Raw genomic sequence first — 23,561 nt, 5'->3', positions numbered from 1 at the left:
TGCACTGGCTTTCCATAAAGTGATTGAACACTTTTGAAGTTTGCTAACTTACACTAATGAGAACATTTTCAAACAAAAGCAAGATGGGCAGACCAAAGTCATCCACCTCAATCTTCCATAATAGACCCTGATCACTCTCCCAGGATCAAATAAAGAATGTAGCCACCCACAGAATGCATCCCCACCCAGTCCCAGAGAAAAAAAATACCACACAGCTGGGGAATCTGAAGACTCAGCTGGGGAATCTCCAAGGAGACACTCCTTAGCTGAAGCTAAGCACCTCCAAGTCCCAACACTTCACTAAAGGTCACAGCATTAGCTACGCTTAGCAAGAAGCAAAGAAACTTTTTAAACTCTATTCCATCCACTTTGAGAAAGTTGAACTCTTATGATTACACGTCTAGTATATCTCACTTGGAGAAATACACAATTAAATAGAAGCTAACCAGAGATGACAATGACTGGGAGAATGCTCTTACAGGCTCTGTCTTATGTTCTCTACATTTTATAAGGATTCCCTGAAAGCAAAAGCAGGTGCGGTGCAGATGCGCTTGGGGGGGGGGGGGGGATGGAGCCACCGCATCGAGAAGACTGGTTAAAGTACACTACTTAAAAAGTCAACAGGGGGGTTATGTGCAGGTGGCAGCAAAGCACAAGGACTGGTGTAAGAATCCTGGTTCGAGCCCCCAGCGCCCCACCTGCAGGGGAGTCAGGTCTGCAGGTGTCTGTCTTTCTCTCCCCGTCTTCCCCTCCTCTCTCCATTTCTCTCTGACCTATCCAACAACAACGACATCAATAACAGCAACAAATAAATAAAACAATGTCAACAAAAGGGAATGAATAGATAAATATATTTTTAAAAGTCAACAATAAACAAGGCTGTATTAGACTGTTGTTCTTACAGCCCAACTGAATGAAACACTAAAAACTGAATGCTAGGGGCTGGGTAGTGGCACCTAGTTAAGTGCACACATTACAGTGCTCAAGGACCCAGGTTCGAGCCCCTGGCCCCCACCTGCAGGGGGAAAGCTTCACAAATGGTGAAGCAGTGCTGCTGATGTCTCTCTGCCTGTCTCTCTCTCTCTCTCTCTCTCTCTCACCCCCTTCCCTCTCAATTTCTGGCTGTCTCTATCCAATAAATAAATAAAGATAATAAAAAATTCAAAAAAAACTGAACACTAAAACTGAAACTAAAAACACTAAAAGCTACCATTTGGATGCACTAGAATGGGTCAGTACCAGAAAGCTGAAAGGGCAAAATTCTGGCTAAGATCCATTTTTATGCGGCTTTACCACAAGGGATACTGCCCAGATCACATGATAAGCTGCAGTTTTAATATCTTCATACAAATTCTTCCCGAAACCTAAGCAGACCCTCAAATTGTACATTTACTGGGGACAGTCCAGAATTCCCAATGAAAGCAAATGTTATGCTGAAAGGGCTAGGAGGAGATTAAGAGAAACAAAAATTTCTATTTTTTTAAGATAAAAAAAACTTGGTCACCCATTCTGCAATATACAGTACAATTCACAGATGTGTATAGTCTGTTTTTACTGAATCTTTCAATAGATGAATTAGATTAAAAAAAAAAACAAAAAAAACGGGAGTCGGGCTGTAGCGCAGCGGGTTAAGCGCAGGTGGCACAAAGCACAAGGACCGGCATAAGGATCCCGGTTCGAACCCCGGCTCCCCACCTGCAGGGGAGTTCGCTTCACAGGCGGTGAAGCAGGTCTGCAGGTGTCTATCTTTCTCTCCCCCTGTCTTCCCCTCCTCTCTCCGTTTCTCTCTGTCCTATCCAACAATGATGACAAAAACAATAATAACTACAACAATAAAACAACAAGGACAACAAAATGGAATAAATAAATAAAATAAAATAATAAAAAAAAAAAACTTCTGAAAAAGGGGAAAAGTTCGCCTGGAGTAGAGCATACACTTTACGTGTGTGAGAACCTGGGCTGAAACTCTCAGCACCAGGAGAAATTCCATAAGCAGCAGAGGGTGGGGGTGACGGTGAGGGTGAGGGTGAGGGTGGGGGTGGGGGTGGGGGGGTGGGTATGTGTGTGTGTGTTTCTAGAGGGTGGGTGTGTGTGTGTGTGTGTGTGTGTGTGTGTGTGTGTGTGTGTGTGTTTCTACCTCTAAAGAAATAGCTATAGAGACTTTTCATGTGATTTTCATTACTGTGCATGACTCATATTTGATCACTGATGCACATTTACCCTTTTTAATATCTCTGAGATGACATCTTGTTAAATATTTCTGTGTCTGTGTTCCTGGTGGGTTTGGCTTTTCTTTTTCTGGTTATATCTTTGTTTGATTTTGGTGTTAAGTTGTTGTTGTCTTTGTATAATAATTGGGAACATGCCCTTTTCATTCATATATATATATATCCCGTTTGGTTCATATCGCCTTAATGCTATCAGGACCTGGGGTTTTAATTGTGAAAAATTTAACTAAGTATTTGACTGGATTTTTTTTTCTAAAAACAGGCAATTTTGGTAGCTATACAATCCAGTTAGTTTTAAATTTGGCTGTTCCCTAATGACCATCAATTGAACATCTTTTTTTTTTTTATATAGGACCAAGAGAAATCGAGAGAGGAGAGAAATAGGTTTTTTTTAAGCCATTCTTAGAGCTTCTTAAGTCATATACCTTAAAACATTTTATAATATAAATATTATATAAAACATTTTATTTGGCTTTAGTTGGGCTGCTGTTTTTATTCCTGAGTTGGAAAAGATTTTTATAAACGATAGGATTTTTTAAATTGTGTAATCTGGATATTGTCTGACTTCTCAGTAAAGTTAACATCTCTTATGCGCACATATAATATTAAAGGCTTTGTAAAAGTTGATACTGGGTTCTCAAGCCTGTGAAATTCTACTCCCATGGCCTTTTGTTTCTTTCAACTTCAGACACACACACCCCAACACACACACACACACACACACACACACACACACACACACACACACACCCTACAGCTAAAAATTATACAAGAGGATGAAAGGCTAGCTATTCCCCATCCCTAAGAATATCAGTTTTCACTGGGAATCTATAGAGGAGCTACTAAAAATAGCTAGTGGTCTCTGGCATAATTATATGCAGTTTTAGGCTGGCTCCAGTGTATCACTCTCTTTTTTGCCCTTTCTCGGAAACAAGAAGAGGGTAGAGGGAAAGGAAAGGCGGGCAGAGGAGAAGCAATATGCACACGAATCAGTGTTTGCTACAGACCTCCTAAAGAAACCAGTCTTGCCATATTTCAAAAAGTCGCCATATTCTGCCGGCAATACATACATATCTACAACACTGCTTCACTACATTTTTTTTCCTTCAGGGTTATTGCTGGGGCTTGGTGCCTGCACTACAAATTCACTGCTCCTGGAGGCTATTTTTCCCTTTTGTTGCCCTTGTTGTTTATCATTCTTGTTATTATTATTGTTATTATTGCTGTCATTGTTGCTGGATAGGACAGAGAGAAATTGAGAGAGATGGGGAAAATAGAAGGGGAAGAGAAGCAGACCTGCTTCACCACTTGTGAAGCGACCCCCCTGCAGGTGGGGAGCCAGGGGCTCAAACCAGGATCCTTACAACGGTCCTTTCATCTCATACCATGTGCACTTAACCCCGCTACCACCTGACTCCCCTGCTTCACTACTTATGAAGCTTCCTCCCTGCAGGTGGGGGCCAGGGATTGAACTGTACTGTGCACTCAACCAGGTGTGCCACCACCCAGTCCCTCTGGGTTTCATTGAGCCTCTGCAGCTCTATTATTCCAGTAGTCTTCTCTCCCTCTCCTTGTGTCCTCCCTCCCCCCCTCTTTCTCTCTCGCTCTCTCGCTCTCTCTTCCAGAAAAAGGATAAAAGACAGAAACAGAGAAGAGACAGAGGACAGACACCAGAGTACCACTCCACCACTCACGAGGCTTCTCCTTTGAAAGGTGCTGCCGAGTGGTGGCGTGAGGCTCAAATATAGATCCTCAGGCATGGTCAAGTGTGCACTCCACTGGGTGAGCCTTCTCCTGGCTCTCCCCAAGAATGCATTTTCTTCAGACTCACATCCTCCACAGTACCTGGCACAGTACCACAGCACAGCTGGTCCTCCAGACTCACTCAGATCAAATATGGCAAGATTCACATTCTAGGTGTGACACTTACTCTTTCATGTAAGTAAGTTACTTTTAAAAACTGAGATGGAAAAAAAAAAAAAAAAAACAGATACAAGGTAGATTGTGTTGGGCCCAGGAGATATCTCAGTGGGTATAGCACATGTCTTACACTGTCAAGATGATTAAGCAAGAAAATAGTAATTAGTAAACAGCAATTAATAGTGTGTGTGTACATATATTTTTTTTTCAAGTGACTAAATGATTCAATACTTCTGATTTTGCTTACAAGAAGGATGGACTTAAATTAAAATGGATTAGTGGAAATGCAGGAAAGGGTATGATTCTTTTCTCCAAAAATGACCCGAGTTTGGCTAAGTGCCCTAGACTACAAAAAGGACTTTTCTGTTTTCCTCTGTTTGAGGAAGCACATGTCTTACCATGCCTCAGGCCCTGGGTTTGATCCCTGGCATCACAGGGGAGTGCCACACTGCCAGCACCAAGGACCAATGGATAGTGGAGTAGGTGCCTTGGTGGCTCTCTCTCCTACCCCTTCCCTTCTCTCCTATATGGCATCTAAGTCAGGTAAAAGGTAGCTATCCAGTGACATGCATGCATAATACCCTGGATTCATGCCCCAGAACTGTACACAATAGATTGTTTTAATGTGGTCTGGAAATAACTCCTGTAAGCTTCAGATTACCTTTCTTATAACTGTTGTTAAGACCGTTTCTTACACTGTCAAGATGATTAAGCAAGAAAATAGTAATTAGTAAACAGCAATTAATAGTGTGTGTGTACATATTTTTTTTTTCAAGTGACTAAATGATTCAACACTTCTGATTTTGCTTACAAGAAGGATGGACTTAAATTAAAATGAATTAGTGGAAATGCAGGAAAGCGTATGATTCTTTTCTCCAAAAATGATCCGAGTTTGGCTAAGTGCCCTAGACTACAAAAAGGACTTTTCTGTTTTCCTCTGTTTGAGGCCCAACAAGCAAAGAAGATGCAAGAGCCACTGTTCAAGAGGGTGGTCTACAGAGGAAACACATGAAAGACCTTATCTTATCCATATCTCCTCCGCTCCTCCCAATGAGAATGAACTTCAGCCTACATGATAGCGAAGAAATAACGGCAAAGCAGTAATTCACAGCCCAAGACATGGAGATACCGCCAGTGTCTGACTTAAAGGGGTTTGTTCCAGATCAAAAGGAGGGATTTCCTGAGTACTGAAAGATGACTTAAAACTGCCCTCAATGTAGAACAGCAGTGGTAGAAACTGCCCCATTTCTGAAGTGAGGCTGGGTCAGCATACTTTGTCATTCGAGGAAGACTGGTCCTGAAATGAGAGCAGTCTAGAATATTCCCAGCTGTGACATGGATTGTGAGCTCAGACTGACAGGGATGCAGAAGTTACACAGGCTCCTGTGCTGAATGTGACTAGACATGGGCCCTAGTTCAGACCGTTGGGGTTTGCAGTTAACAGTATTTATATACTCTGCCCTGATCCAGCTTTCTAGTCCTATCCCCCACTCTGATACCATCTTCCTAGACAATACTTTTAGCCCACCTGCATGTTAGCTGTCAGGCTCAGGCAAAAATCAGTAAAGTCATAGGCCCCTTGAAATAGACCTAAAATAGACTTCCTCACTTCTTTCAACATGAAGACACCAAATCTCGTCTGATACATTCTTACCTTTTGGTTTCTGATTATTAAACAATTTGTTCTGCTTTGTATCTTAATGTTTTTCAGCCATCAAGCAGCAGATGCTACCATGACACCAACCTGCCCTCCCTGGACAGACGACCTCACCAATGTGTCCTGGATCCCCAGCTCCCCAGAGTCCTGCCCCACCAGGGAATGGTAGAAACAGGCTGGGGGTATGGGTCCACTAGTCAAAGCCCATGTCCAGCAGAGAAGCAATTACAGACCTCCCACCTTCTGCATCCCATAAAGATCTTTGGTCCACACACTCAGAGGGATAGGAGTGAGGAACTTTCCTGTGGAGGGAATGGGATATGGGACCCTGGTGGTGGGAACTGTGTGAAACTGTACCCCTCTTATCCCACAATCTTGTTGATTGTTGGTCTGCTACTAATTCTGCTTCTAATACTCCTTCTGTTTTGATCATCAAGTTAGGTTCACTTGCATTGCTTAACGCTGTGGTCTAGTTACATAATCACTGCTTTGCCTGAGACCCGCCCTGCCTACAGGACATTGGTTTAATCCCCACTGGTTAGAGGCAAGCCTTTTTCCTTCTCCACACCCCCTATCCTACGTACTTTCTCTTCCAACCTGACACTTCCGCCTCAAGAGATATAAAGGACAGGATTTTCTAATGAATAGAGATTAGATTGATTGCACTGCATCCCCACTCATCAATAAAGATTGAACTGCGTTCCCAGCTCAGCCATGAGTCCCTGGTCGTCTGTCTCCCGCTCGAGAAGCTAGCCCAGCAGTTGATCATTATCAAATCACTAATAAAAAATAAAAGGGACAACCCTCTTGCAAGCAGGAAGCAAATACTGCAGGTATCTCTCTATCTCCCCCTCCTCTCTCAATTTCTCTGTCCTACTGAATAAACAAACAAACGAATGAAAGAATGAATGAATGAGACAGGAGATGAGAAAGGGACAGCAGTAGCTTACAGAGAGAGAGTAGCATCCATCAACTGGACTCAATTGAGTTTTATCTCAACATGTGACACCAATTATTAAAGGGCTGGTTTGTGAGTCTTACAAACAGAAACAAACATCTGAAAACCACTACAGAAGAGTTGTAGAGATCATCCACCAGATTTGGTGCCTGCCTTGCCAAGCACACAGCTGAGGTTTGAATCCTGCCACTGTACCAGAGGTCTCTCCCTCCTTCTAGCTCTCTCTATCTCTATCTGAATGAAAAAGTGGCCTGAACTGGTAAAATCTTGTGTGAAGCTCCAGAATAATAGGGACAGACAGACACACACAAATGAGGAACCATGTGTAAGAGTTTAAGTAACTCCTTCCATCCAAGGGATTAACAGCGTGTCTAGTTCATAATGAAACTTGACCTAGGTTGCTGCGGCTCCCAAGTCACTGTCTACTATGAAGTGAAGAAATCTGGGCACAGATGAGATGATGGGAAGTAAGCATGCTAAGACTACAATTCTCACCAGCACTTGTTGGGGGGGGGGGGTGTTTGTTTTTTGTTTTGTTTTTCTTTTCCCCTGTGCTGCTAAGGCCAGCTTTGTGCTGCTGCAAGTGCAGCTGTTCTTCGAACCCCAGGCAGCACCATGGAAGGGTGGCGAATACGTACCACACCCCATCGCAGCCCTCCTCAATCCTCTGAGGATTTCAACATCACAGCAAAGAGCTGTGGATGAACAACTTGAGGAGAAAAGATTTACTCCAGGAGTGCAGTGTCTTCCCACCCCCACCTCCGCTGGATTCTGGTCAAGGCGTTCACCAAGCTCCACAGCTAGTAGCTGAGTGATCAAATATGTACACCATCTCAGCTTCATTAAGAATAGGAACACATTGAAAGCAAGGCTCAAATTTCTGCAAAGTCTAAGAAGATGCACCAAGAATATACAAGAACATGTTAAATGGGTACAAGTGAACTCTGCACTCCTACATCCAAACACCCAGGCCCCAACATCAAAGCCCCCAAAGGAACAGGCAGAAGTCAGGAGAACTAAGTCTTATTCGCATGTGCAGAAAGAGACCTGAGGGGAGTCGGGCCGTGGCACAGCAGGTTAAGTGCACATGGCACAAAGCACAGGGACCGGCATAAGGATCCCGGTTCGAGCCCCCGGCTCCCCACCTGCAGGGGAGTCGCTTCACAGACCAGCAGAAGGATCCCGGTTCAAGCCTCCAGCTCTCCACCTGCAGAGGAGTCGCTTCACTGGCAGTGAAGCAGGTCTGCAGGTGTCTATCTTTCTCTGCCCCTCTCTGTCTTCCCCTCCTCTCTCAATTTCTCTCTGTCCTACCCAATAACAATGACATCAATCATAACTACAACAATAAAACAACAAGGGCATCAAAAGGGAATAAATAATACATAAAAAACAAAAGAAAGAGACCTGAGATGTTTCAGGAGACTTGATAGTCAACTATTTTGTTAAGGGAGACTAGAGGTCTCAGGTCAAGGAGTGTTAATTCAATTTCTTCACAACTGTTAACTAATCAAAAGTAAAAGTAGTTCAAGTGGGTTATTCCAGACAGAGCAGCTATCAACTCTTAGGTCTAGATGGCAGCTTAGGGGGGCAGTTTCCTGTTGGAGCAATGAAAATGTTCTAAAACTTAACAGTGGTCACTGTTACACAGCTTTATGAATACATATGCTATGTAATGGGTGGATTATATAGTCTGTGGCATATCTCAAAGCTATTTTTAAAATAGAGTTAAAAGTCAAGTCCATATCCTTTCTAGTTCATCTGAATAAGAGATGCCTGTCACTCTGTGACTACACAACTGAAATTGTGGCTTAACCCACTCCCTAATCCTCCCTTGGAGTTCAGAGAGCAGGAGACGGAACATGAAGTCCTGTCAGGCAACACACCCAACGCCAATGAAATCATGGAAACTCTGGCTCAGGTCTTCCTACACATTGTTTGGTTTGGCCATGACTTTGCTCCAAAACAAAAAGGGAATCAGGGAATCTCAACTACCTGACTTGATTTTCCAAGGGTATGAACAAATTCCCCATCTACAGGACCTTAACCAAAGCATCCTTCCCCTCAGCCAGTGTAAGGCCTGCAGCCTCACTGCATCAGTTGTAGACTGACCCCATTTCTCTGTCTCCATTACAAAATGATGGCCATTTCCCTCCAAGTCACTAAACTAGGTCCCTTACACAAATCAGAATGCTACTTTTATGGCCTCTCCTTATGTAGGGCATACACCCAGTAAGCACACAGTCACAGAGCTCACACTGCAGGCTGGGAGATGACACACCAGGGGTGAGAGGACAATGCTGAGCTCTTTGAAGTCTCAGTTTGGGTTTTCAGAGCACTTACTACTTAGAGAAGGGCAAAACTAAATAGCTGCACAGATAATAGGGAAATGCATCATCGCCACTAAGATAGGGTATGTGGTGTTAAGAAGACAACAGAGATTCTATCTATTCGGGGAAGGCAAGAAAGAGCTTACCTGGAGAAGTAACTGTTTGGTTGAGAAATGAGAATTATAGTTCTGCATCAAAGGTCCTAGTGCCTTGAGGAGAGGAGAGGAGAGGAGAGGAGAGGAGAGGAGAGGAGAGGAGAGGAGAGGAGAGGAGAGGAGAGGAGAGGAGAGGAGAGGAGAGGAGAGGAGGTGAAGAGGGAGGACTGGAGAGGACTGCAAAAGGCCAGACCATCAAGGTCTACAAGACTCTGTCAGCTCTTTTGGTCTTTAAAACAGGGGACCTGATTGTAGTGCTACTTCAGAGGATGACTTATTGAGAGATGAGAGAAGAAAAGAGCATATGGGTTGTGGTGAGAAGAGACGGAAATAACTCAGGTAAGACAGAAGCAAAAAGAAGATGGAAAGGAAATGCAGAGAACAGGCATCTAGGATGTTGAGCTCAAGGTCTGTTGATAAAGGTGTTTAATAAAAAGAAGTGTGGGAAGAAAGCACGGAGGATGATCTGGAGACATCTGCCTTGCATGGCACAGACAGAATGGCTCAGTGATAGAGAGTAGCAGGAGGGGGCATGAGCTTCATGTGAGGCTGCTGCTTCCCCCAGCAAGACTCAGTTCTGGGAGTCATGCAATAGAGGCCCCCGGAACTAACGGCCTTACTGGTGGCATGCTGTTGTCGGGGTTTTACGGAAGAGGTGCTGGAGCACAGAGAGGCTCAACACACTGTCCACACATTTAGTAAGTGGACAGCTGGTACTGAGCAGAGAAAGGCTTGGCATTCAGGCGCCTGGCTCTAGAATCAATGCTCTGAACCAGTCCAAGGACATCTTGTGACACCAAAACTATTTCTGCTGTCGCTGACATAAGTAATGTCTAATGATCTGATGAGACTTGGGGGGCAGGGAGGGGAGAGAGCTCCTGGAGAACTTCATACAAGCAAGGTATGCACTCCAGATATGATGGGTTTTAAATGAAACTTCCTTCACCCCAGCCCAGAGCATCGGGACAGGCTGAGCAAGGTGAAGAGGAAGCAGAGGACTGCTTACCTGGACAACTCAAGCAACAGACTTCAAGGTAGCTCTCACATCCTGCAAGTATTTTTCCATCTCATATCCTCCAGATCAACCAACACATTTATACAGATTGATCTAACTTCTTGGACTATTTTAAACATTTATTTGTTTGCTTATTACTATTTATGGAGAGATGCCAGAGAGCTGAACTGGGGTCCGATCTGGAGCCTTACACATGCCAGCCCTGTGCTCTGAATCACTTTTCTGGGCTGACATGACACTAACTTCATTTATTTATTTATTTATTTATTTATTTATTTATTTATTTATTTATTTCTCCAGGGGTTATCACTGGGGCTTGGTGCCTGCACTATGAATCCACTGCTCATGGAGACCCTTTTTCCCATTTTTATTGCCCTTGTTGTTATTGCTGTTATTGTTGGATAATAGGAGAGAGAGAAATTGAGAGAGGAGGGAAAGATGGGGGGGAGAGAAAGTAAATACCTGCAGACCTGCTTTACCATTTGTGAAGTGACCCCCGCTGCAGGTGGAGAGCCGGGGGCTCGAACTAGGATCCTTACACTGGTCCTTGTGCTTACCGCCATGCCATGTGCACTTAACCTGCTGCACTACCTCCTGACCCCCATGACTCTGCCTTCTTTCCTAAGCTTCACACTGTTAATTGCCAATAAGATACACTATTCCCCATGGATAGTCTGAAAAAACTCATCTTCTATATTCTCATTCTCTGTCCCCATCCTCATTCATAAGCTCACTTACAACCTCAGACAAGAATTTCCTTCTTATTCTGCCTTTGCAGTGTCAAAGAAGTTTGAGTTTTACCTCTGCAATGTCTGTCTAGGCTGGCCAGTCCTTGTGCTTTCCCTTGGGCTAATGTCTCTGCCATTTTCCTTGAACTCTATTCAGACACTATGCTTCGTGTTGTCAAAGGTTCAACTCTTGCACAACTTAGCTATGATTTACATGTCGATGCTCTGAATGGCTCCACTCTTGGCTTTCACAATAGGCCAAGCTCCCTTGTGCCCAGCCACTGTCTGCATCCTTATTCCTGCTGCCATCACAACTACAGCATCACCAGCTTCTCTCCCATCACAGCACTTCTGCAACCAAGGCAATGGGAAGCAGAAGAAAAGCCTCACCAATATACCCCAGAACCCCATCTTTCCAGAGCCCTGCTCTGGGTGAAACAGGCTGGGAGTACGGATCGATCTGTCAATGTCCAAGTCCAGTGGAGAAGCAATTACAGGAGCCAGACCTTCCACCTTCTGCACCCCATAATGATCCTGGGTCCATACTCCCAGAGAAATAAAGAATAGGAAATCTTCCAGTGGCGGGGATGGGATATGGAACCCTGGTGGTGGGAAATGTAATGGAATTTTACCCCTCTTATCCTATGGTTTTGTCAATATTTTCTATTTTTTATTTTATAAATAAAGAAAAAAAAGGGGGAGTCGGGCTGTAGCGCAGCGGGTTAAGCGCAGGTGGTGCAAAGCACAAGGACCAGCATAAGGATCCCGGTTCGAACCCCGGCTCCCCACCTGCAGGGGAGTCGCTTCACAGGCGGTGAAGCAGATCTGCAGGTGTCTATCTTTCTCTCCTCCTCTCTGTCTTCCCCTCCTCTCTCCATTTCTCTCTGTCCTATCCAACAACGACAACAACAATAATAACTACAACAATAAAACAACAAGGGCAACAAAAGGGAATAAATAAAATAAATATAAAAATAAATAAATAAAAAGAAAAAAGAAAAGCTGCAGAGACAGAACCAGCACAAGAAACTAATGTGAGTAATTTCTGGCTCCCTCCATCCCTGTCTCAATTAAGTCTAACCAACTTAATTACGGGTGGACCCTTTTCACAGTTGCATATTTCTCTCCCAGTTGGTCTACAAGTAAATCCTGTAATAAAGGTCAGTCACAGTACTCTGGGAGCCCAGAGGAAGAGGTGAAGGGATGATGTCTCATCAGGGTGCACAACTATACATGCCAGCTCTGTAATAGGACATGCAGGTATATGGAAATAGAAGTAAATAAAAATTTCTTCCATGATTTCTCCCATCAGTGAGCACCAAAAACCTTACGATGCATCATTTATCACTCCATCTTCCCCTAGAACATATCACCTCCATATTCTGGTGGCCCCTGGGAAGCCAAGCCAGCCTCTGAGTCGCTGTGAGCTCTTGAACGGGCTAAGAGGAGCATACCTTTGCGGCAGGGGTCACACGCCAAATCACTCACCTTTTTCTTTGGTATAGAAGGGACCTCAAAAGCAGGGCTCACAAACTCTGCTAAGCCAAGTACTGACCAAAATTTTCTAACAGTCTTTTTAAAATGAACCCAAGGGGGTTCATTCCAAAGAATCGATTTGATCAGGTAATTCCCGAGTGCCTACCACAGATGAGAGGATAAGGGCTTTGTGACTGGGTTGAGACAAGAAGGCAAGAGTTCATTTCTAGTCACAGAGGGAACCAGACTACAGCTCATCTGGTAGAATACACACTTTGCCATGTGTGAGGACCTGGGTTCAAGCCCCTGGTTCAAGCCACTAAACGGGAGTGACTGCAGGGGAAAAGCTTCATGAAAGGTGAAGGATTGCTGTGGTCTCCCTCTCTCTTCCTTTTTCTCCTCAGTCTCACACCCTCTACTTAAAAAGGGGGGGGGGGGGAGAGTCCACCAGGAATGGAGGAATTATGCAGACACAGAATCTCAGCAATAACCCTGGTGGCAATAAATAAATCAATATAAACTTTAAGAGGAATAAAGGAGGTTCAAGCCTCCATCCCCACCTGCAGGGGAAGCTTCACAAGTGGTGGAGCAGTGCAGTGAGTATCTTCTCTTTGCTGCCTCTCTCTCACCCTCTACCAAAATAAAAATGAAAAAAGAGGCTGCTGGGAGTCATGGAGTCATCCTGCAGGCACCAAAGCCCAGCAATAAAGCTAGTGGCAAAATGGAGAGATGGGGGGGGGACATATAGTAGAGAAAGTAGGGGATAAAACAAATTAAATGAAAATATAACTGCCTATGTTCTCTTAATTTCGTCTGTGTAAATGACTTTCAAAACAGTTACGATAACTGAACCATACTCAGGGTTAACTTCTGTTTTTCAAGAATTTTTGTTTTCTTTCTTTTTTATTTAAATTTTTTTAATTATCTTTATTTATTTACTGGATAGAGATAGCCATAAATTAAGAGGAATGAAGGAGATAGACAAGAGATACCTGCAGCCCTGCTTCACCACTTGCAAAGCTTCCCCCTGCAGGTGGAGACTGAAGAGCTTAAACCAGGGTCCCTGTGCGTTGTAACATGTGTGCTCATCCAGGTGTGCCACCCACCCCAGCATTAGCTTCTGTGCTAATAAAATGTTCTATGGCACAGAGTTGGGAAAGAGCACCTTGGAGGAGAAAAGAAGAGCAAGAGAGAAAGCAAAAGGCCACCCAGGACAGACTCCTGCCATCAAAAAGCCGTCTAGAAGCCTGGTGTCAGCCTCACACATTTTAACCAAACTATATTCCTTTTCCCACAAAGTCCAAGTGGCCACGTCCTCCATAAAAGGTTAGCTTTGACTGCACGTGTCCCCTCCCAGACATCCTGAAAGGATTATATCCTACTTGTTGGTATTTCACTCAACCACTAACAGCTTTTCCTCCCAAATTTTCTGGACACCTGAAAGCAAAAACAGTAATGCAAAAAAAAAAAAAAAAAGAGTTTTTTTTTTTAAAACATCATTTTACAGATGAAGCATCTGGCTGACTTGCCTAGTAATTCACAGCTAGTTCTATTTAGTTAATGCTTAATCAATTAACATTACTTCCACAAGAATTTCTTCTGCAACCATGCCAAACCTCCACTGGCAGTTAAATAAGAAAGACAGAAATGTGGCTTATTTCTTTTTAATCTTTCTTTTCACACCTCCTAAGCCACCTTTCATTTCTCTCCATCCTGATTCACTGGCCCAAATATATGAAGATGGTCATGGGAAGCTTCCCCCCTTGGCTATTTTCTGTGTCCACTCTTGCCTGAGTTTTAACATTCAGGCCAAATATAGCCTCTGCCAGGAGCAAGTACAAGCCACATAGTGAGGAGCTGGCTCAAATGGAAAGTCCCAAGTCACCCAGCAAAATAGTTTAGTGATTAATAGAGTAGCTTTAAAGAAAAGGCTCTGAATTGTCTGGAGTGCAAACATCCACCGCCCTTCACACTCATTCCACCCTCAAGCCTTAGTCTGAATCACTGAAGAAGAAAAAAAATCTTGCTGGCAAATGTCAATGGGTTGGGGGCAGGGAGGTTATGACTATGGATTCCTGAACAAATGTATCAAGCACCTTTCTGTTTCCAGACAAGATACTATGGCAACAACAGAAACAACAGATTAGAATGAATAGAGCTGCCTGATATAGTGAGGGCCTCAAAGGGAAGTCCTGGCTGTCAAGGCCTTGACAGTCCTAACTACTAAATAAAGGAAGGAAGGAAGGAAGGAAGGAAGGAAGGAAGGAAGAACCCCCTGGGCCCCCCCCCCCAAAAAAAAAAGTAGGGGCCGGGTAGTGGTGCACCTGGTTGAACACACTTGTTACAACGTGCAAGGACCCAGGTTCGAGACCCCAGTCCCCACCTGCAGGGGGAAAGCTTTGCGAGTGGTGAAGCAAGGCTGCAGGTGTCTCTCTGTCTCTCTCCCTCTCTGTCTCCCCCTTCCTACTTGATTTCTGGCTATCTCTATCCAATAAATAAATAAATATAAAAAATTATAAAAAAAAAAAAAAACCAGGGCTCCAGGATTACAGAGATTCTTCCTATATACACAATACTCTTGGGGCCGGGTGGTGGCACACCGGGTAAAGCATACATACTACCACAGGACACTACTTACAGAGAGGCTACACCACAGCTGATGCCTCTCGTCCCTTAACGCAAATACAGACAGATGACAGATTGAGATTCAGGAGCATTAAGGAGAAAGGAGTGTTCAAGAAATATGGATCACCAGGCCCAATACTTCTGAGCATGTAAGTGGAAGCTTATTTCTGGGTTCCACTAATCAAGTTCTCTGCTGAGATACTAGTTCTTTTTACAGATGCAGCAGCTGGCTGGCTTGCCTAGTACTTCACAGCAATTTCTATTTAGTTAATGCTTAATCAATTATCATTGCTGGTAAAATCAACCCAGACCACGGAATTTAAATCCCAGCTCTCCTTATCATTAACAGAGTTAAAGCTGAAGGAGTTGGGGCTAGGAAGACAATTCAGTGGTGGAGCGCAGAGCTTGCAAGCCGAGTGTCCCAGGCTCGCTCCCTGGGGCTGAACAGAGCTGAGCAACACTTCACACTCCCCCTCTCAATAAATAAGTCATTTAAATAAACCACTCATTTAAAATGCAACTGATGGGGGGAGGGAGAGTCAGAGATACAGCAACAGTCATAGGACACCTTTTTTTCTTCCAAATAATTTCACTGGAGTATAAATGGTTTACAGTGCCAGCCGTTTGTGCCTCAGGCACCGCAAGCCCACGGTTCAATCCCCAGCACCACCATCAGTTGAAAGGTGCTCTAGTTCCTCTTTTTAAAAACGAAAATAAATTTAAACTCTATACTGCAAGGAGATGAAAACACAGCACAAAAGAGAAGAGAAGCAAGTCTTAGTTTGAGCAGAATATTAAGGGATCTCAGACCTGCCCCTTCAGATAGATTAAAAGGGAAGTCTCAGAAACCAAAAGAGGAAAGAGAAAAAAAAGGAACTTTCTGCTTTTAAAATATTGCAAACCATGAAAGAAGACACAGGCTAACAATTTTAATTGAAATGCCCTTATACCTTCCTCCCAGTCTGCAGATCTACCTCACACATGCTAAATGTTACTGGGCAAATTATTTAACCCAAACTTGTAAAAGAAGGTGAGAAAAAAAGTGGGAGAGTGAGGGGGATGAAACTTTGATGTTATCTTGAAATAACTAGCACTTCATAGAGTTTTTGATGTATAAAGTCTGGCCCACAACATATCTGTCAAATTTCTGCTCCAAACCTTTTCCCTTTCTGTGAGAAATGCAAGAATCACAGGTCCTAATTAATCAGCAGATTCAGATACTGACCCAAGAAACGGAACCACCCAGAGTCCTACACCAATTACACAAAATCAAAAGCACGCTTGGGTCTAAAGCATAAGAGTAATGATGGCAAGGGGTAGAAATATTCTTTCTTTACTCTTTGGTCATTTCCAAACGTTTCTGTAGAAAAAAAAACAAAAACATGTACTCTTACAATTAAAAAGAGCTGCGGGAGCCGGTCTGTAGTGCAGCGGGTTAAGCGCACGTGGTGCAAAGCGCAAGGACCGGCATGAGGATCCTGGTTCGAGCCCCCGGCTCCTCACCTGCAGGGGAGTCCCTTCACAGGTGGTGAAGCAGGTCTGCAGGTGTTTGTCTTTCTCTCCCCCTGTTTTCCCCTCCTCTCTCGGTTTCTCTTAGTCCTATCTAACGACGACATCAGTAACTACAACAACAATAAAAAACAACAAGGGTAACAAAAGGGGAAAATAAATAAATAAATAAATAAATATAAATAGAGATAGAGAGCTGCTTGGAGATTGGGGAGACAGCACTGTATTTTGTAAATGAAAACGGCTTAGGAAAAAATGAAGAGAGTGGTTGAGAAAGGTTTTTACCATTCTTGTGTTAGAACTCTTAACACATGTTCATGTTAGATGGTATGAGTCTAGCTTAATGGGTCTCACAAACTGAGTGTTAAGATTTCATAATCACCCTTACTGGGAGAGAAAAACAAAGCATCTGCTAAACTAAAGCTGGGCTGGCCACAACTCTCCTCGTTGTTTACAAAGGCTCTGAAGATGTCCTCTTGAAAAACAGCAGCAGGGTCAGGCAGAGCAAACTTTGGTAAAAGGCTTTCCTGTAATAAAGCCAACATGGCTGCTCCCTCAACTTGGTCAGAACATGAAGGCTTCTGCTCACTGTTGAGAATACCCAACACAGAAAGGGAGTAAGTAACACAGCTGAAACACTTAAGAGTTTTTCCAGAAATAGCACTTAATACAACAGCAGAATAAAAAAATGATGACTCTTAGCTCATGCCACTCACAAAAAAAAAAAAAAAAAAAATGTATCACAAGCAAAATCTAAACTATTTGTGATCTTGGCTAAGATGTGACCTTCATAGTGTGATCCCTAAAGAAAGCATGGTAAGCTAAGTTTCATCAAAACAGACATTTTTCCCTCTTCAAAAGATGCCGCCGAGAAAATAAAAATACCACAGATGAGAAAATACCTGCAAATTTGTGATAAAGGATTTAAATCCAGTGTGTGTGTGTATGTTTGTTAAAGCCTTTTTAGATTTACATTGCAAAAAAAATAATAATAATAATGAGCAAAAGATGTGAAGCACTTCAACCAAAGAACATAAGCAAACTGCAAATAAGCACAAGGGAAAATAGCTCAACATCAATGGTCATTACCAAGAGAGACCGACCAGACAGCTAGAATGAAAGACTAACACTACCCAGTGTTGGCAGACACGCAGAAATCAAAATCACTGTTGCCAGCGCAAATGTAAAAGTATAACCCCTCTGGAAATGTCTAAGCCAGCAATCCCCGCTTCAGTCTCTACAGCTGGGAAAAGGAGGCCACAAAAGACAGGAACGGGAAGTGTTCAAACCTTCCGATGGCACCAGCCCAAGTTCTTGAGTGTTGCCTTTGCAATTTGTTTTCACTGTCTAGGACTGGCTCCTCTACCTGGTCTATCCATGTTGTAAGAAAGATCACTTCATGGTCTAAACTACTCTAGAGTTCTTCATCACCACACTGAGACACCCCTAAACCTCATCTTTGGCTTCTGAAAGGCCTTCGTTATTATTCTGCTACAGATTAGGAAGACAGAGCTCAGAGGCATCAAACTGTGTGCCAGATGGGAGGAACCGGATGGTTCTACAGAACAGTTTTCCCAGTAAACAGAAAGGTGCTCAAGACCTTTGATGTCACAGCCCTGGTGACATCTCGTGTCTACTGAGTTACTTACCTCCCAGTGAAAACCTACTCAAAGTTTGCCTCTACAACTCCAGCACAACAGTCCTCCAGGTCAAAGAAGAGGGAAGCCCTTTCAGCTGTGGGGCACCACTCAGGGCTCAGGGCTCCAGTCAGCTCTCTCTCCAGCAGCAGAGCCACGGCCCTCCTAGGGAGAGTCCACGCAGGGAGAACACATTCAGCTACCCTGACAGCAGCACTGCAGGACAAGTGAGTCAGCTCCAGCAACGTTTCTGATAAAAAGCTTCATTGGTCACACAAACAGGTCCACTGAATGTGGAATTGCATTAAATTTGTATCAACAAGTCTGCAACCTGTCAGCTGGTCACAGTCAAAAGAAGAGGCAGCAGCAGTGAAGAGAGGACCGAGGTGTTTGCTCTGAGGAAGGGCAGGGCAGCGACACCTGGACTGGTTCTTCTGGATGCACAAACTGGTTCAGCCAAAGCCGTTGCTAAATGCAGAAGGGATGGGCACAGGGCCCCGTAAACATGGATGGCTTTGTTAGCTGTGCTTCCTTGCACTGGGAATTCCCAGGTGCTTGCTCCTCTCTCCAGGGACCACCGGGCTGTCAGCTGCCAGAAGTCACTCCAGGTCTAGTCTAACAGAAGCACTCAGGGCTCTGGGATGACTAGCTAAATTATATGGAGGGGTCATCAAGAAGTCCCCAGAACTGGGGTCAGGCCCAACCCATAGGCAAAGGGCTAGGGGCTCGCTGGGTGGTCACAGCAATTCTTTTATTTAATTATTTATTTCCTTTTGTTGCTATTGTTGTAGTTATTATTGATGTCATCGTTCTTGGATAGGACAGAGAGAAATGGAGAGAGGAGGGGAAGACAGAGAGGGGGAGAGAAAAATAGACACCTGAAGACCTGCTTCACTGCCTGTGACGTGACTTCCCTGCAGGTGGGGAGCCGGGGGCTCAAACTGGGATCCTTAAGCCAGTCCTTGCGCTTTGCCGCCACCTGCGCTTAACCTGCTGTGCTACCTACCGCCTGACTCCCTGGTCACAGCATTTCTAAGAGGGGTGACATCCCCCTGCATATAAGGTGATAACGTTTCTCACACATCAATCAACAAAAGGTGAAAAAGCAGGTGAGCCACTGGTGACTCAAATGCAGCAGAACTCGCACTAGAAGGATGTACACAACAGAGTGTGGCTCTAAGCACTTTAAGTCAAAATTGTTAAAAAAAAAAAAAAAAAAAAAAAAAAAAAAAAAGCAAGTACTATCTGGAATGATGCTTGGAAATGTTCCAACTTTAGCCCAGTAATTTTACTTTATCTCAAGGTAATAATGATGGTACTGAAAAGGAAGCTAGTTTTGGAAAGATATTAAATATCTATTAATAGAGAATGAGAGTTGATAGCTCCAAAGAATACAACCCTCTCAAAATAATGTTCCCAAAAATCTGTTTAACGCTGTCAGATGAGAACAAGCAGACAGCTGTGCATATGTAGCCAGATCTTCTCAACTGCTTGAGTGGGGAGAAAAAGTCAACTATCTTTAGGTAATAGGGTCACAGGAAACTCTTTCCTCTTTTATGTATTTGCTAAATTTTACGTAGCACATATGGCTGGGAAGTGGTGTGGGGAGCAGGTAGACCCAACACCACCACCATCTAGAAAAGCAATGGTGAATGCTTTCCGCCCTAAGGAACAACGCTGCTGGAGACGTGCCCAGAGCCGCAGGATCCTTTCCCTCTTTCAGAGCAATACGATTCTAAACGATAGGGCTCACTCAGTCCTTGGCAACAGTGACTGGAGCCTAGCAGGCTTTTTTCCACCTCCTGTTAGTTTGAGATCTCAATTTTGGAGCCTTAGGCATGAGAGTCTCTTTGCATAACCATTATGCTACCTACCCCCTTCCAAGAGCCCAACTTCGCAAAGTGAATGAAAAGCTGGTCAGATAAAGGATACTAGCTACCTAGGCCCTTTTCAAAACAAAGTCATCTTTCTTGGTTTTATTGGAGTAAACTCTAACAAGACTCCTAAACCTAAACCTTTCCCAGAATAACCAGAGAGCATCAACAGTAGTCTCTTTACCAAGCCAGGAAGATAACTCAGTTGTTTAAGAAACAGACTTTCAAGCCTGAGGATTGGAGGTCCCAGGTTCAGTCCCTGGTGCTACCATAAGTAGAGTTGAGCTATGCTGTGGAAGATGATGATGGTGGTGGTAGCAACACAAAATCCATGTATTACCAGTAAGTAATGCCCTAAGAGGGCGTTCAAGTAGAATCATCCTACATTTTACCAACCACTCCTGCACAAAAAATGTTTCAATTGTCCTCAACTCTACATTTTTTTAGACTAGGATAAAGGCATGAACAGAGTCAGAGGTTAGGAAAATAATGGGGTGGGGGTGGGGTGAAACGATCCAAAATAAGTATGCATTAGCTTGCATTCTTACCCTCCTTGAAGGAAAAATATTTTTTATAACAGATTTTTAAATGGGCAGGATTTTGTAGCCAAAATAAACTACAAAGTTAGGCTGAGTTAAGAATGAGGTTAGACAGAATGAGTTGAGACAGCTAAAAGGGAAGGCTGTTGCCTTCTATTGCTCTCAGACCAAAGTGCATGTTCTACTGAAAAAGAAAAATTGAAAACTAATCTGGTATGCAGCATTCAATACTCAAGACAGGATGCCAGGGGTCAGAGAGACAGCCCACTGGGCGGGGCACATGCGTTACCAAGCAAGGCACCCAAGCTGAGTCTAGGCACCAAGTGGACTCAGGTGCTGTGGTCTTGGTCTCGGTCTCTCTCTCTCTCTATCTGAATGAAAAAGTTGGTCCAGGACTGATAATAATCACAAATATGCAAGAACCCTGTCCCCACACACACAAATTAAACATTAAACATATACACACACACACACACACACACACAGAAGTGGCAAGAACTCGTCTCATCTAAAAAAATGTGTCCTAAAGAAATTTAGAGTCATTCAAGAAAAAGTATTTCTATCTGTTGTGTAACTCTTAAAACTTTTTTCAAGCACTCAGTTTTAATTTCATTTGTTTTTCCTGCCAGACTTTTCATACCTGCACAATTCCACTGCTCCTGCTGCACACCCAGTTTTTTTTTAGAGGGGGAGAGACAGTGAGAAGATATACCACAGCACTGCTCCCCCAGACCTGAGGCCTCCCTTGCATGATGCCCCATTGTGGTGGCTGGGGTCTCGAAGCTAGGTCCTCATGCATGGTAAACTGTGAGCTCTACTGAGTGAGCTGTCTCCCAGATCCCTACTTTCAGTCATTTATTTCTCTCAGGTGGTAACCCACAACAACAAAACTCTTAGAATTCAAAACAAAAGCAAAAAAACCTTTGTCTTATATATCACTTTTGTCTAGTTCACTGGGTGATGCAGAAGCAATCAAAAAGCGCACGACTTCTGCTGCAGTTGTCTGTCAACAGGCACAGGGACTGAAGTAGCAAAGAACTCCACCCGACTCTGCAGACACAAGCCAGCCTTGAGTCCCACTGTCTCCAACCCTCCTACCTACCCACCTTTCACAGTCTTGAGCAGCCGGGCATTCCTCCTTTCAGGGAAGGGTGGTAAAGCAGACACTCCCCAGAGGATCCCTGAGCACATGCAGCAGAGCTCCGAGGCCCTGGCTGACCTCATAGATGGCTTCCGCCCTCACTTCAGCAGCAAGAGTTTTCCCCAATGCTAAGCTCTGGCTGATGGTGCCAACGACTGGACCTGGGACCCCAGAACCTCAGAACTGGGAATCTTTTCCGCAGAACCATTATGCTCTCTCCCCAGCCATACCCCTTATGACACTCTTCTGGAAATACACAAAGCAGACTTCAGTGAAATGAGTGTCACTTCAAGTCATTTGGACATTAAAGACATCTTCACACCCCAAACCTCAGCTGTGCCCAATACCCTGCTCTTCACAGCCACTGGATATTTCTGTCTGCTTCCCTCCGCAGGCATATCAACTCTGCCTCTTTAAACCATACCTGGCATAAAGTAAGTCTGCTAGACAATCTGGTAATAGATTTCCTTATTACAATCTACTACCTACAAGCACATTTAGGAAGTCTGTGAGCCTAATGTAATTAACCAGAAGCTGGAACAGGACCACTGCACTCTACTCTGGCCACCCCCGAGGACAAAGGGACAAGCAACAGGACAGCACTTTTACACAAGCAAAGCCACCCTGATTTCCCTGGGGCCCAATAGAAAGGTAGCTGCTACCTGAAAGAAGAAGTACACAAGAGTCTGCAGTGAGTACCCCCCAACACTTCATCTGCACTATTCCAGCCTTTAGGTCCATGACTGTTCAACAATTTGTTTGGCTTTGTATGTTAACTCTCTTTTCAGCCACCAGGTTCCGGATGCCAGCATGATGCCAACCAGACTTCCCTGGAGTGACGACCCCACCAATGTGTCCTGGAGCCCCGCTTCCCCAGAGCCCTTCCCCACTAGGGAAAGAGAGAGGCAGGCTGGGAGTATGGATCCACCTGTCAACACCCATGTTCAGCAGGGAAGCAATTACAGAAGCCGGACCTTCCACCTTCTGCATCCCACAGTGACCCTGGGTCCATGCTCCCAGAGGGATAGAGAATGGGAAAGCTATCGGGAGGGGAGGGGATGTGGAGAACGGATGGTGGGCATTGTGTGGAGTTGTGCCCCTCCTACCCTATGGTTTTGTTGATGTCTCCTTTCATAAATAAATAAATAAATAAAAGAAAGAAAGGTAGGGGCACATCTGAAGTGTACTTCGTTTACTTTTTATTGCCACCAGGGTTGCTGTTGGGGTTCGGTGCCTATACACCAAATCTACCACACGCAATAAGCCTTTTTGTTGCCTTTTTTTTTAATTTATTCATTATTTATTTATTCCCTTTTGTTGCCCTTGTTTTTTCTTTTTATTTTATTGTTGTAGTTACTACTGTTATCATTGTTGGATAGGACAGAGAGAGATGGGGAAGACAGAGAGTGGGAGAGAAAGATAGGCACCTGCAGACCTACTTCACCACTTGTGAAGTGACTCTCCTGCAGGTGGAGAGCTCGGGGCTCGAACCAGGATCCTTATGCCGGTCCTTGTGCTTTGCGCCATGTGCACTTAAGCTGCTGTGCTACCGCCTGACCCCCTGCTTCATTTTTTTTTTTAATTAGATAGGACAGGGAGAAACTGAGAAAGGAGAGAGACACTTACAGCACTATGTCACCGTTTGTGAAAGCTTCCCCCTCTGCAGGTGGGGAGCAACGGCTTGAACCTTGTGTAAGGTAACATGTGGACTCAACCTGGGGCACCATCAACTGGCCCCCTGAAGTGTACTTTGTGCGAAACACTCTTCATAC

General features: G+C 44.2%; 1 protein-coding gene across 10 annotated transcripts in view; it reads right to left on the bottom strand.

Annotated features, from left to right (window-relative positions):
• Positions 1–23,561, bottom strand: part of AKAP13 (A-kinase anchoring protein 13) — a 323,919-nt gene that overhangs the window by 256,398 nt on the left and 43,960 nt on the right. Inside the window, exon 1 of one of the 10 annotated variants that reach the window (XM_060179362.1) lies at positions 18,248–18,549. The exons of the other annotated variants lie outside the window; for them this stretch is intronic. The gene's annotated coding sequence lies outside the window, so the exon portion shown is untranslated. Of the gene's footprint in view, positions 1–18,247; positions 18,550–23,561 lie in introns of those variants that run through there. 10 annotated transcript variants of the gene reach the window in all.

Source organism: Erinaceus europaeus, chromosome 20, assembly GCF_950295315.1.
Source record: "Erinaceus europaeus chromosome 20, mEriEur2.1, whole genome shotgun sequence".
Taxonomy (NCBI): Eukaryota; Metazoa; Chordata; class Mammalia; order Eulipotyphla; family Erinaceidae; genus Erinaceus; species Erinaceus europaeus.
Note: the sequence above shows the minus strand (reverse complement) of the source record. Positions and strands in the feature narration are given on the sequence as shown.